Raw genomic sequence first — 13,464 nt, 5'->3', positions numbered from 1 at the left:
GATATGATTGCGGGAATCTCGTCAAGCGATCTGAAAGAAAGAGTAGAGAGACAGAGGGAGAGAGAGATAAGACAAATGGTAGAAGGACTGCCCACCATAAACATTTCAGAGAATCATATTAATGAAATTGCTGATTGTCCAATTTGTTTATTCAATTATGAAGTGGTAGAAGCAGCATGCCAGTTGCGTTGCCATGAACGCCACATATTTCACAGGGAATGCATTGAAGAATGGTTGAAGAGGGAAAATCAGTGTCCCATATGCAGGTTGCCAGCATATAAATGGACATATTGGATGGAAGCTGTTGGAGATGGAGAAATGGGTACACACAGATTTTCAGCTAGTGTTTGGGGATAATTTGTGGACGACTACAAAGTAGTTCTCTTTCTTATGTTCTGATAATAGCATGATTTTAAAATTTGTGTAGTTGTTATATTAGCATTTTATTTAGACAGTTTAATGGTCAAATACTCTATAATAATTTATATTTTATTTATAAGACAAAAGTGAAAAATTATTATATTCTCTTGATTTTTTTCTAGAATCAATTGTGTATGTATTTTTCCTGATGATTAAAAATACATACACAATCGAATCCACAAAAAATCAAGAGAATACAGCACTGATTGTGGAAATCTCATATCATAAATTATTATATTATTTTGTTAATCAAAATCTAATACAATTGAATTGTGAATATGTAAGGTTGATTTTATTGTGAAAATTCTACCTCTTTTTTAATAAAATATATCTACATATATTAATCAAAATAAATAAATAAAAAATATTTTTACTCTTGCAAATACAAATGAATCATATTTTGGAAGACAAACTAATTAAATCTAACAATTTGACTCTAAAGTTAATGAATTATTTTTTATATATTTTTCCTTATCACAAGTTAATGCTTGTCTATTTTTATGCTCTATGTGCCTATTAGTGCCCTAGATAACGTTTGCAACTTCAATAAAATCCTTGATGAACATCACAATCCACCTCTTTCATATTCTCCCATTCCTCTCTTTGTATATCCACATTTACTGAAGCTTATAGAACCACCTAAACACTCGGCAACCATTGAAAAAGAAATTTCTTAGTACTTGGTATTAATGAGTAAACCCTTGTTGACAACCTAATCTAGTTCTAGAACCATCGCCAACCTTTGGTACATCTAAAAAGTCTTGGTTAGATCTACAAATCTAATCAGTTTTTATTTGTGGCTATAGAAACATGCAAAAATATTGATGCACAAGAATTACAATCATGTCATTAGCATATATATATATAATAGCAAATTTATTCGTGACATTAAATTTTATACAAATTCTTTGAAAAAGAAATAGTAAATATATACAATTCCTTCACATAACATCAAATACATGAAATGGTGGAGTTGACGAAGAATTTAAATCTTCAAGGGTGGGAAATTGCAGAAATGGCAGACTCGATGGAGTTCACGTGGAGGGACTCACAAGAGATGCGAAGGAAGAGGAAAAATCTGATGGAGGGGGCAATGCGATGTGGGATGGTGGAACCCTGCAAGTTCCAACGTGTAACAAGGATGGTCGTCCTGACAGTGTATCTGCCTCGCATACGGTGGAGGGTCCCATGGAATATTCCAAGAAGAAGGAAGCGTCCTCTTCTTCTGTTTGCAATAAGAAATGGTCGGCACTTTTTGGTTCACGCCTCAAGGGTAAGTTGACTTCCCCTGTTTTCCAGTGTGCAGATCTGGAGTCTGATTCCTTTTCCATCTCTATATTGGACTCTATTATGGATAAAAACATGGCTAACTTGGCATTTGTTTTGGTTGGAAAATTTGTTGGTCAATGCCCTTATATTGAGTCAGTTCGGGCTTGGGTGGCCTGCAAGTGGAAAGGGAAAGGTCAGATTGAGGTGGTTGTTATGGCTCATGGTTTTTTCTCCTTTTTCTTTACCTGTGATGAGGATGTAAGATCTATTTTATCTGGAGGCCCCTGGATGTTGGGTAAATCATCTTTAGCGTTGAAAAAATGGGTGCCTGGGTTTAATCCTAAAGATTGGGAGTGCAATTAAGTCTTCATTTGGGTTCTCCTCCTTTGCCTACCCTTGGAATATTGGGATGATGAAATATTTTTAGGTTTGGCTACTTGTTTTTGTGAGCTCTTATCTATCGATCCCATGATTGTGGCTAAAAGAAGATTGATTTAAGCTCGTTAATGTGTCAATATTAAGCAATCTGTTGGTCTTCCTTGGAAATGTCTTTGAACTCAAAATTGGGGAAATGTGTTTAGAAAGTGGAATATGAATCCATGCCCTTGTGTGTTTTCATTGGAAAAAAGTTGGTGATTGGGCTAGGGATTGTCTGAAGAAATCCCCTTTGAAAAAAGTTTGGAAGAAGAAATCATCCCAGCTAGTCCCACCTGGAGAGTCCTAGTAGACCTTGTCTTCTGAGGGAGAGGTGTCTTCTAGCTAGGATGATCAATTTGGGAAAGTGACCCTGAATGATAATATCCAGAATCCTCCTGTAGATATGTTGACTTATTCAAATGATCAGAGTGCTTCTCCTCAAGTGGAGTCTTGACATCCTGACTCTCAGGTTATGGGTGAATCCCTTAATCTAAAGACTAGTTCTATGCATAACATGGAGGAGTGTAGTTCCCCAGATTCCCAAAATTATCAAAGTATTGTTAGGCTATTAGAAAATAAATCTTCTGAGAAACAGGTTGAAGATTCAAATTCTTTTATTGAACTCAAACCCCAGAACCGTAAACGCATCTCCCCTACGTCTTTCAAAAATGGCTTGGCATTGGGCTCAACTAGAGTTAAAGCTCGGAATAGACAGAGAGTGGATTGTGGATCTGAACCAAGAGGGGTGGGAAGGCCAAAAAATATGTTCAACATGGATAAACAAAGTAAAGCAGAGATTGTCCATGCAGCCCCAAGAACTCTTCAGGAAATGCGGATTCGATCCCTCTACCCTGTTAAATGAAGATCATCTCATGGAATATTAGGGGGGTTAATCATCCTCACAAGAATTATCTCTTCTTTAATTTGGTGCGAGATCATAGACCCGACTTCTTCCTTATTCAGGAAACTAAAATGTTGTCTGGCAGATTGGAGAAAATGAAGGTAGTTGTTTTTAAAGGTTGTGGTGTTCATTAATCTGATGTTGATGGCACGTTTGGTGGTATTATTTTATTATAGATTCTAAGAATCATCCAAGGTACGACTATCCTCGCCATTTCTAACCATGTTACCACTAGATTCACTAATCTAAAAGATGGTTCTTCCTGGATTATTTCCAACATTTATGCTCTGAACAATAAAAATGCTAGAAAATATTTTTGGTCTTCTTTGATTAATGCTAGACAATATCTCCCTAAGGATAATGGATTTTTATGGGGAACATTAACACCCCACTCTCAAATGATGAGAAAATGGGAGGGGCTCAAATTTATGAAGATAACAAGAAAGATTTGTTTGACATGATTAATTCTTTGGGTTTGATGGACCTGGAGCTTAATGGAGCTAAATTTACCTGGGAAAACAGATATAGTGGTTATGATCTTATCCAAGTTAGGCTGGATAGGGGGCTCTTTTCCCCAAACTGGATGATGGAATTTTCATGTTATCTCTCTTCTTATTCAAGGATTGGATCTGACCATTTTTTGGTCATTATGAGTATATCTTCTCTATCTAGAAGGAAAGATTTCCCCTTCAGGTTTGAGAAGATGTGGACCCTAAATGATGACCTGTATGCAAAAAATGTTGAATGGTGGGATATTGATATCCAGGGAACGACTATGTATAGAGTGGTAAAAAAACTCTTTAATGTGAAATCCAATGTCGAGAAATGGAATAAATCTTGTTTTGGTGATATCTTCCAAAGGAAGGACTCTCTTAGAAAGGATCTTGATATATTCAACAACACATTCAAACCTTGGGTTATGATCCTCATATCATGGACAAGGAAGTTGAAATCCTCTCTAGACTTCATGATATTATTTCTAAAGAAGAAGAATATTGGAAACAACAGTCTAGAGCCATTTGGCTCAAAATTGGGGACATGAACACCAAGTTTTTTCACATGACAACTCTGAAACACAAAGCCTCCAACAAAATAAAGAAGATTAATGTTAATAACCACTGGATTGATAAACAGGAAGAGATGAGTCAAGAAGCTATTCATTTTTTCTCCTCCCTTCTGGCTTAGGAGGGGCAATTGGATATGAGTTGCTAGAAAGAATTACTTTGTGAGATCCCCAACAACCTATCCCAAAGGATGAACAAGGTGCTCATCAGAACTCCCTTGCCTGAGGAAATTGAAGAGGTTGTTTTCTCCTTTGAAGGAAACAAGGTCCTTGGACTCTATGGCTTTCCCATGTTCTTTTTTCAAGTTTTTTGGCAGATTGTGGGAAGAGATATTGTGGATGCTCCTAGAGAGTTCTTTGGTTCTCGCTCTCTTTTAAAAAAGCTCCATGCCACTTTCATTGTTTTGATCCCAGAAATATTGGATGCCAATTGTTTTTAGGATTTCAGACCTATCAGCTTATGTAACTTTGTCTACAACATCTTCACGAAGATTCTTGTTTTTAGGTTGAAGAAATTTCTTCCTCTTTTGATCTCAAAACATAAGAATGGTTTTGTTTCCGGAAGACAAATTGTGGATTGTATCATTGTTGTTCATGAGAACATTCACTTTTTATTGGTCAACAAGAAACCTGGATTTTTGTTTAATCTTGATCTTCTTAAAGCTTACAATAGGGTTAATTGGGACTTTCTAATAAAAATTCTATGGGCTTTTTGTTTTTGTAATCAATTCATTCGATTGGTGAATCATAGCATCTCTACTTCAAAGTTATCTATTTTATTCAATAGTTCCCCTTCAGGTTTTTTCTTGGCATCTAGAGGTATAAGGCAGGTTGATCCCCTTTCACCATTTCTTTTCATTCTAATGGGTGATGCTCTCAATAAAATTATTCTGAGAGAGATGAGGTTTGGAAGAATCAAAGGGATTTGCCCCTCCTCTCAATCCCAAGTTTTCTCCCACTAGAAATTTTTGGATGATACTTTGTTGATGGGGAAATTTCTATGATAGAAGCTAAGCTCTTGAAGTCTATTCTTAATCTTTATGAAAGAAGTTTTGGGTAGAGGATCGGCCTGCCAAAAAGCCCTACTTTTTTCCATAAACACACTTGCCCATAGACAAACCAAGATACCTAATATTCTTGGTTGTAATTTATCCTCATTACTAGACACTTATTTGGAATTATCATTGTGTTCGGGATGTGCCCCTAATTCCTTCTGGTGCGGTTAGATTGATTACTTCCAGAATAAGTTGATAGGTTGGAAAGGTTCCCTTTTGAGCCAAGCTGGTAAGCTTCATTTAATTAAGGCCTGTTTGCAAAATCAACCAGTCTATACTATGAGTCTGTTTAAAGTTCCTTCAAAATTTGTTGATCGCATGGAGAAAATCTTATAATTTTTTTTATGGACAGGTATTGAATAAAAAAATCACCTTCATATTATGGCCTGGAATCAAGTATGTCTCTTAAAGAGATTTGGAGGCCTTTCTATTAGGCACATCCATGATTTCAACAAAGCCCTTATGGCCAAACAATTATGGAGATGCTTGAAGGATTCTAATGAATTGATCTCTATTTGTCACAACAAATACCATGTTAATGGTATTCCTGTCCAAAGTGCCTTACAAAATTATAATGTACTAGTTTCGACCTTTGATCTTTGGACTAATTTTTATAATTCTAAATATATTATTCTTAATGGCTCAAGATGGATTCTTGGAAATGGGAGGAAAATTCATTTCTGGGATGATTGGTGGGCTGGAGATGAGCCTCTGATTGACTTTAATTGGGTGTTACAACTTAAAGAGAGATGTGTGGTGAGGTTCAGCTACTAGGTGGATGATTATATTGGAAATGGCAAATGGATCGATCTTATTAGTGTTCATCCCATCATTGAGCCCCTTCAATCTTGGTTGGCTAACATTCACATCCCCTCTTTTCCCATAGATGATTCTTTGGTGTGGAGTGGATCTTCTTCAAGAGTATTCTCAGTTTCTCATACTTTCTATCTACTGACAAGATTTTTTGTTATTTCCCCTTTCTGGTCTAGTATTTGGAACAAGTTGTTTTTTACTAAGGAAAAAATGGGTTTTACGGGGACCTAAAACCACAGACTTTACAAGAAAGATAAAATATTCAAATATAGTACACCAAGACAAGAAAGATGCTAGACAGACACAAAAGGATAGCAGCAACAAGACAAAACTAGCAAAATTCCAGCATTAGACAAACAAAGCTAACCTAAGGACTTTAGTGTTTCAGCAATTTCGGTTTCACGGTTATTCATCTCTTGAGCCACCTACTTCAACTCGTGGATATCCTAAGGCATAGAATTTGCTTTTCTTTTCAGGTTGTCTCTAGTCCTCTTCAAAGGGCCTAAATCCTTTTTCTGGTTTTGTCTTTATTAGCTTCCAAGTCCACAAACAAGGTCCCCTGTTGAGTGTTTTCTAGCTTATCCACCATAGTGTTCTTTGTAGTAGCAAAATTCTTCACAATTCTATGGCTTTGCTTTGTGATGGAATTCATAGTAACCTGGATATTTTCCAGCTTCCCCTTCTAGATGTTTTATCTTTTTCTTATTTTCCTTCATCTTATCCATGAGCTCAATAGTGTTTTGGAGGCATTCGACCATCGACATCTTCTCTTCTTCGATCCATAAAGCCCCAACAGCCTTCTAAGGTACCCCTTTAGCTTCCATTTCATCCATCTTAATAGAAACAACCCTGTTCTTTAAACTAAGGTCATTTATTTCATGGAAAACCCACTTAATAATTTTGAAGTAGTCAACTACCTCGTTTCTAGCAATTGACATAAATTCATCAAGAAATTCCTAGTTAGGCTTAAAGTAGTGATCTTCGGGTTTGAGATCACTATGGAACTTGGGCCTATTTTCTCTGTCAGTTTGAGGGTAAGAGGTATGGGAGCCATTGATAGACTTTGGGGTAGTGGAAGAGTCCTCCAAGGAATCCTCAAAATAGGAAACCAACTTTTTTGGGGGGGAGGGCTTTCTCCTTGTTTTTAGCTTTATGAGAAGAGCCAGTGAGGGTTTTCATAGAGGAGACTTTTTTATTTGAGGGCTTGGTCTGTAAGGTTTTCTTTGACCCGATCTTAGAGGGGGGAAGTCTTTTCCACTTCCTAATCAGAATCCCATTCACCCTTGTCCTCAGACATGCTAATATTAGTATTATAACATTTTGAGGCCGAAGGAGAAATGAGGTTGGACAAGGATTGTATATTAGTAAAATGTTCTTGGATTAACAAAATAAGGCCCACATGAAGCACAGGATATTTCCTAGGGCTTTTTTCAGTGCTTTTTTAATACTATGTTTTAGAGAGAAAAACAGGTAGTAAGGAAATGAAATCCTTACCTTGTGTTGAAAATGATTAAGGACAGTAAAGTGGTAGTCTTAGACTCTGGTAAATCTATCATCCACCGTGATATATTCCATGATGGCTGTGCATACCTCTCTCCAAAGAATCTTGACCTTCCCAGCATCAAAATAATTGTTAGATATTTTCACCAGCTTCTCCCTTTTCTCATCACTTTTGGGAAATTTGATGATCTCTTCATTTGAGAATTTTTTGTCATGTAAGAACTTCATCCCCTCTATGGAGAGACTAGTAATTTCCCAAATGAGATTCTCCTTAATCTTAACCTTTCTCCCAAAGAGAACAATCCCATCCTCCTTCCAATTTTTAGTGAAATACTCTGTAATATCAGGGTTAGCACCATGGAGCTTCTCGAGAAAAGGACTCAAGCCCCTCTTTCAATATGCTTCCGGACATTCATATTTGTCTTATGCTTCTCATAGTTGTTTGACTCAACCCTCTTCCTACTTCCCCCCATTTTTTCACAAGCCAATCTTCTATAGAGTGCAGAGAAAGTAACCTAAACAAAGAGCTAGTAGTGAAACCTAAGCACCCACAAAATATGCCAACCCTCACCACACATAGAGATAACTAAGGTATCGCCACCATATCCAATGATAATAATGTACCAATGTCTACTCCACTTCATCGTTATTAAAAATGGCATCTTTCCCATGAATGATATCATCATCAATTAAGGCTATGATGTCAGTTCCCTAATCGCTATAAGCCTTCCATGTCCGTCGACCTATGTTCTTAACCCCTTCATTGGCGAAGTAGTCAGCCACCTTATTAGCTTCCCTAAAGGAATGGGAAATTATTGCTTTATCAAAGTGTGATAAGATAGATCTAGCTTCTTCTATTCACTTTTTTATAGTCTATGAGGGGGGAATTTACTAAGAAGGCACTCAATAATGTTTTTTGAATCACCTTCAATCTAGGTATTTTTAAAATTTATTTTATCTGCATGATCGATTACCCTGAAAGCGCCTATGGCTTCGGCTATGTGATTAGACTATGAGCCCAAGGAGAGTCCCTCAACTGAAACAAAATTACTATTCTGATCTCTTAACACTCCCCCACTCCCAGCCGGCCCAGGATTACCCTTGACCACCCCATCAAAATTCTTTTATCCAGCCCTCTGGGGGAGCGAATCCAACAAACCTCATCACAATTCTTTTTCCCTGGTTTAGAAGCCTTAGAAACATCAACTTTGACATGCCACTCTTTTACCACCTTCAGGTAGTAGTCTGTGCACACTACAACCTCCATCTTATGCTCCTTACATGGGATACAATTTCTATTTTCCACAATTAGCCTATATATTCTCTCATAAACAATATTCTCTAGAGCCTCCTTGTCCCTGAAGATTCTATTGTTATGCTCCTTTCATACACCCCAAGAAAAATGGGGAAAAATAAAAGACCAGAACCTACGAATAGGAGGATCTAGAGAGGGGTATTCCAATGAACAAAGAAGTCCTCTAAATAGCCAGGAAACACCCAAGATAAGTTTCATAGAGAAATAACTCTTCCCCAAATAGAAGTCACCTATGGACAGTGGAGGAAAAGACGATTAACCATTTTTGCCTCTTCCTTACACAAGTAGCATCGATTGGGAATCTAAAACCCTTGTTTGCATAGATTATCTACCATGAGCACTTTGTTCTGAAGAACAATCTAGAAGAAAATATTTACCTGAGGAATAAGGTATATAATCCATGCTTTATCCCAAATGGGATGGGATGTGGAAGAAGAGGACATCATCGAGACAACCGAAGAGACAAAGAAGCTTTTAGACAGGTTAGGAGTCCAAACTAAAAGATCATCTTGTTGATGTGATCCCATATGAACAACCAGCAAGAAAGATAGAATTGGCGCAAGATCCATGCTGATCTGGCCAAGATACACTAATCCACCATTCCTCCAATAGTCCTTCACATGTGTCCCATAAAGAGCCTTGCAAGTATCAATTCACCTATTGAAGCTTTCATAGGAAATTAAGGGCTCCTTTATTATCCATCTATCTTCCCAAAACCTTGAGTGATTCCCTTTTCTTATACTCCATCCAATTTCCATTTCAATAATTTTCCTTCTTCTAACCATAGCATTCCAGAGAGCCAATCCCCGAGGCAAAATTGTAGAGTCAAGAAAGGTCTTAAGAGATCCAGAATTGGCCAAATATTTGCTCCTTAAAATACTATTCCACTCACCATTAGACGAAAAGGTTCTCTAGGTTTTATTAGCAAGGAGAGTCCTATTCATGGTTTTAATACACCTGAAACCTAGACGTCCCACATTTTTTGGTCTACAAACATCCTCCCAACCAATAATCAACATTCTTTCTCTTTCTTCCACACCAGACCAAAGAAAGTTCTTATGAACTTTTTCAATGGCCTCAACAAATTAATAGGGGATTTTAAAATGACTTAAAGCATAGATAGGAAGATTGTGAAGAGTATCTTTAAGAAGTTGAATTTTACCTACTTGACTGAGAAGGGAACCTTCCCATCCAACTATCTTTTTGTTGAATCTATCGATCAATGAATTCCAAAAGGAGTTAGGAGGTTTAGTACCCAGGGGGAAGCCTAGATAAGTAGATGGTATATAATCCACTCTGCAACCTAGAATTCTAGCAATTTTATTCCGTCTAGGCTCCAAAGTATTAAAGAAAAATAGAGATCTTTTATGTCTACTAGCCATCTAGCTAGATGTCGACTCGTAGTCATCCAAGGCCTTTTTTAGATTCCTAGCTTCATCCATAGTAGACTTCTCCATAACCATGGTATTATCAACAGACTGTTGGTGATAACAGACTGGATTACTAGATGAAGGCCTGAAACCCATAAGGGATCCCTACTCAACTTTCCTTTTTAGGTTCCTACCAAGGCATTTCACCATAATGGTAAAAAGAATAGGGAAAATGGAGTCTCCCTATCTTATCCCTCTAGAAGTTTTAAAGAAATGCAAAGGAGACTCGTTCACAATGATGGATAAGGAATTTGAGGATATGAGTTGCCCAATCAACTAAAGGACTCTATTGCTGAAGCCAAATGCCCTCATGATTTTGAATAAGAAGTCTAATTCCTAAAATTAACATCTTCTTCTAACTCTTTATGTAGAATAATGTTCTCTCCATTGATAATTTATGCAAAAGGGGTATGGCTATCCCTAATAGATTTTTTCTATGCAAGAAAGACGTTGAAGATGCTACGCATTTTTTGCTCCGTTTCTCCTTTTCCAAAGATGTCTAGGCTCAATGTTTTCATCTCTGGGGTATGATGTGGTGCCTTCCCAAGTGCCTCTTAGACTGTTCATTCCAGTGGAATTTCTCATCTGGTAACCCATCTCTCAAAGTGCTATGGAATTTTATGTTACCCCATCTAGCTTGGGGGATCTGGAAAGAAAGAAATAACCAAATTTTTAGAAACAAACATTCCTCTGCTCCTATTGCTTGGAGAATCTAGAATGCCATTATGGAGAACTTTGTCTCTCCCTATCCTTCCCACAAGTTTGACCCCCTATTCCCACTTTGATTCGGGATTGGGATATTATTAATAAATGCTATATTAGCTAGGATATTTGTAAACCTACTGTCAAGTTAAGACAGGTGAGAAAAAATGTTGTTTGGTCTCTCCCCCCAAGTGGGTGGATCAAAATCAATGTTGACGGGGTGGATAAAGGTAATCCTTGGTCGACTGGTTGTGAGCGAGTTTCTCGTGACCACAATGGTAGGCTTGTCTTGGTGATGGCATTCCCACTGGGTACCTAGACAAACCACTATGCCGATGCTAAAGCTTCCTACATTAGGTTACACATGGCTATTCGAGAAGGGTTTATAAAAGTTTGGCTTGAGAATGATTCTCTTAAAATCATTAGGTGTTTGAGTAATCACACCAAGCCTAGCTAGACTATCAAGCATTTAATTTAGGAATGTCATATCATGATTGCAAAGCTAGAAGACTTCAAAATTTCCCATGTATCAAGAAGGTAATATGCCAGCGAACCACATGGCGAATATTGGTATGGATTACATGGACATATGGTGGTAAATTGGAAATGGAAACTTTCCTGATACATTTATGTGAAGTGACTAGAAAGTATGTCGAATGCATCAGCCACTCATATCGCATTAATGATGGCAGGCTACCAAATGAATTATGATTTTTCATGGGATTTGAGTTCTAATTTCAAAACCAGGTTTTCTAGAGATTTCCTCTATTTCTAGTTTTTTCGTCGCTTGGTTTGGGTTTGGTACCATTATCCAACTTTGCACAGGTAAACTACTAATGGGAGGTGACAAGAATATAATGGAGCCAACTTCTTATGAGAAATGAGAAAAGAATAAAAAGCTATGGATGGGGATTACTGATGGGGGCCTTGTGCCATATCTTCAAAGGATCCATGACAATGACCCAAAAGTGATAGAGGATTTTGTGAATGGATGGGAGAAAGGTACCCTCATGACCTTTGGAGAAGAATTTAGAGTTAATGAAGCCTTCATTGCAGAGATAACCAGTCTCCATATGGAAGGAAATAAGTTTTACATAGAAAGGAAGGTGGCAAAAGAAGCCATTTCAGCCTTCTTTGGCAAAGAAAGTGAGAGGAAAAGAGTGTGAAAGATGAAGGAGGATGGATATAATAGGAAAGACCTTTTTTCCCTTTGGGTGGAGATGGCTAAAGTTATAATGAGGTACATCACTCTTGATGGTCATTTTACTGGTATCTTCACTTACCACTTTATGGTTTTAAATCATTTTAGGTATAATAAAATAATTTCCTTTCCTTTCTATCTATTATCCTCTCTGGAAAATAGTCTAGCAAATCATGCCAAAAATTATGATAACCCTATTTTGCATGAGGGTTTAATCATGCTCATCATGGAATATGCTAAGGATCATGGGGTTAAACCCTCCCCGATTGTTAAAACCTCTAATTCTCTGACCAACCTTGATATTCATTATGTGTCTGATATGGAAATGGAGGAAGATGTGCCTGGTATGGCCATGGACTGGCGGGACCTCAATGTGTCGAATGATTCAAAATAATATCTTTCTCAAGAGGACTGGCCCCAATAAAATATTACACCTGGCACTGGCAGCAGCAAGAGAAATAAACACCCTAGATGGGTTGCAAGTAAGTATAAAACTCCAAACCCCATTGCTTCGTGTTCTAGACCACCAAATGTGAAAAAATCCAAAACAAGAAAATTTGAGGATGCAAAGGGAAAGGAGAAGGAAATTAAGCTAGACATTACTGTTAACGTGGAGCATTAGGTGAACGGGGATACTCTTGAAATGACCTTGATTTTGACACTCACCTTAAAAACTCTATCAAAAGTCAAGAATTTTTTTTCTCTGGGTTAGTAAAGAGATAATATTATTGAGGGAAGGAATAAAGGACATCATCGACACCTTTACAGAGACGCCCATGCTGGGTAAAATTGACAAACTTCTTCAAATGTGATAGAAACTCACTGTAGATGTTAAGATCATGATAATAGATCATGAATCTAGGATCAGTCATTTGGAATCAAGCATGGAAGAGATTAAGGGCAACTTGAATAATCTGGTGGACATTAGTAGGGAAGCCATGAATAACAATGCTTAGGATCTTAAAAAGGTCAATGCCATGACTCTAGACCATAGAGCATAGTCCACTTCCACTGTCCCACCCTCAGACAAAATAGAAGAAGAAAATCCAAGAGCTAAGTGTGCAAGGTATGGAATCTCGAACCACAACTAACCCCTTCATGAGGACAAGAAGAAAGAACATAGTCTCTTTCTTTCCCTCCTATGGTGAGCTATCAATTTGACTCCTGTGGTGGATGTAGTTATTATGGGGATTGACATTTAGATTTCCATATAAAACTTCATCTTTTACTTGTACATGATTTGCATTATCTATTTTTGGGAGATGAGTTTTGTCTCAAAGGGTTTTCTCCTTTTGTCTATTAGTCAGAGATGAATGGGTACCTAAAATGGCATGATTGTTAGAACTCATATTGAAATTTCATTTAGTCTTGCATCATT

The sequence above is a fragment of the Cryptomeria japonica genome, chromosome 9, assembly GCF_030272615.1.
Source record: "Cryptomeria japonica chromosome 9, Sugi_1.0, whole genome shotgun sequence".
Lineage (NCBI taxonomy): Eukaryota > Viridiplantae > Streptophyta > Pinopsida > Cupressales > Cupressaceae > Cryptomeria > Cryptomeria japonica.
Note: the sequence above shows the minus strand (reverse complement) of the source record.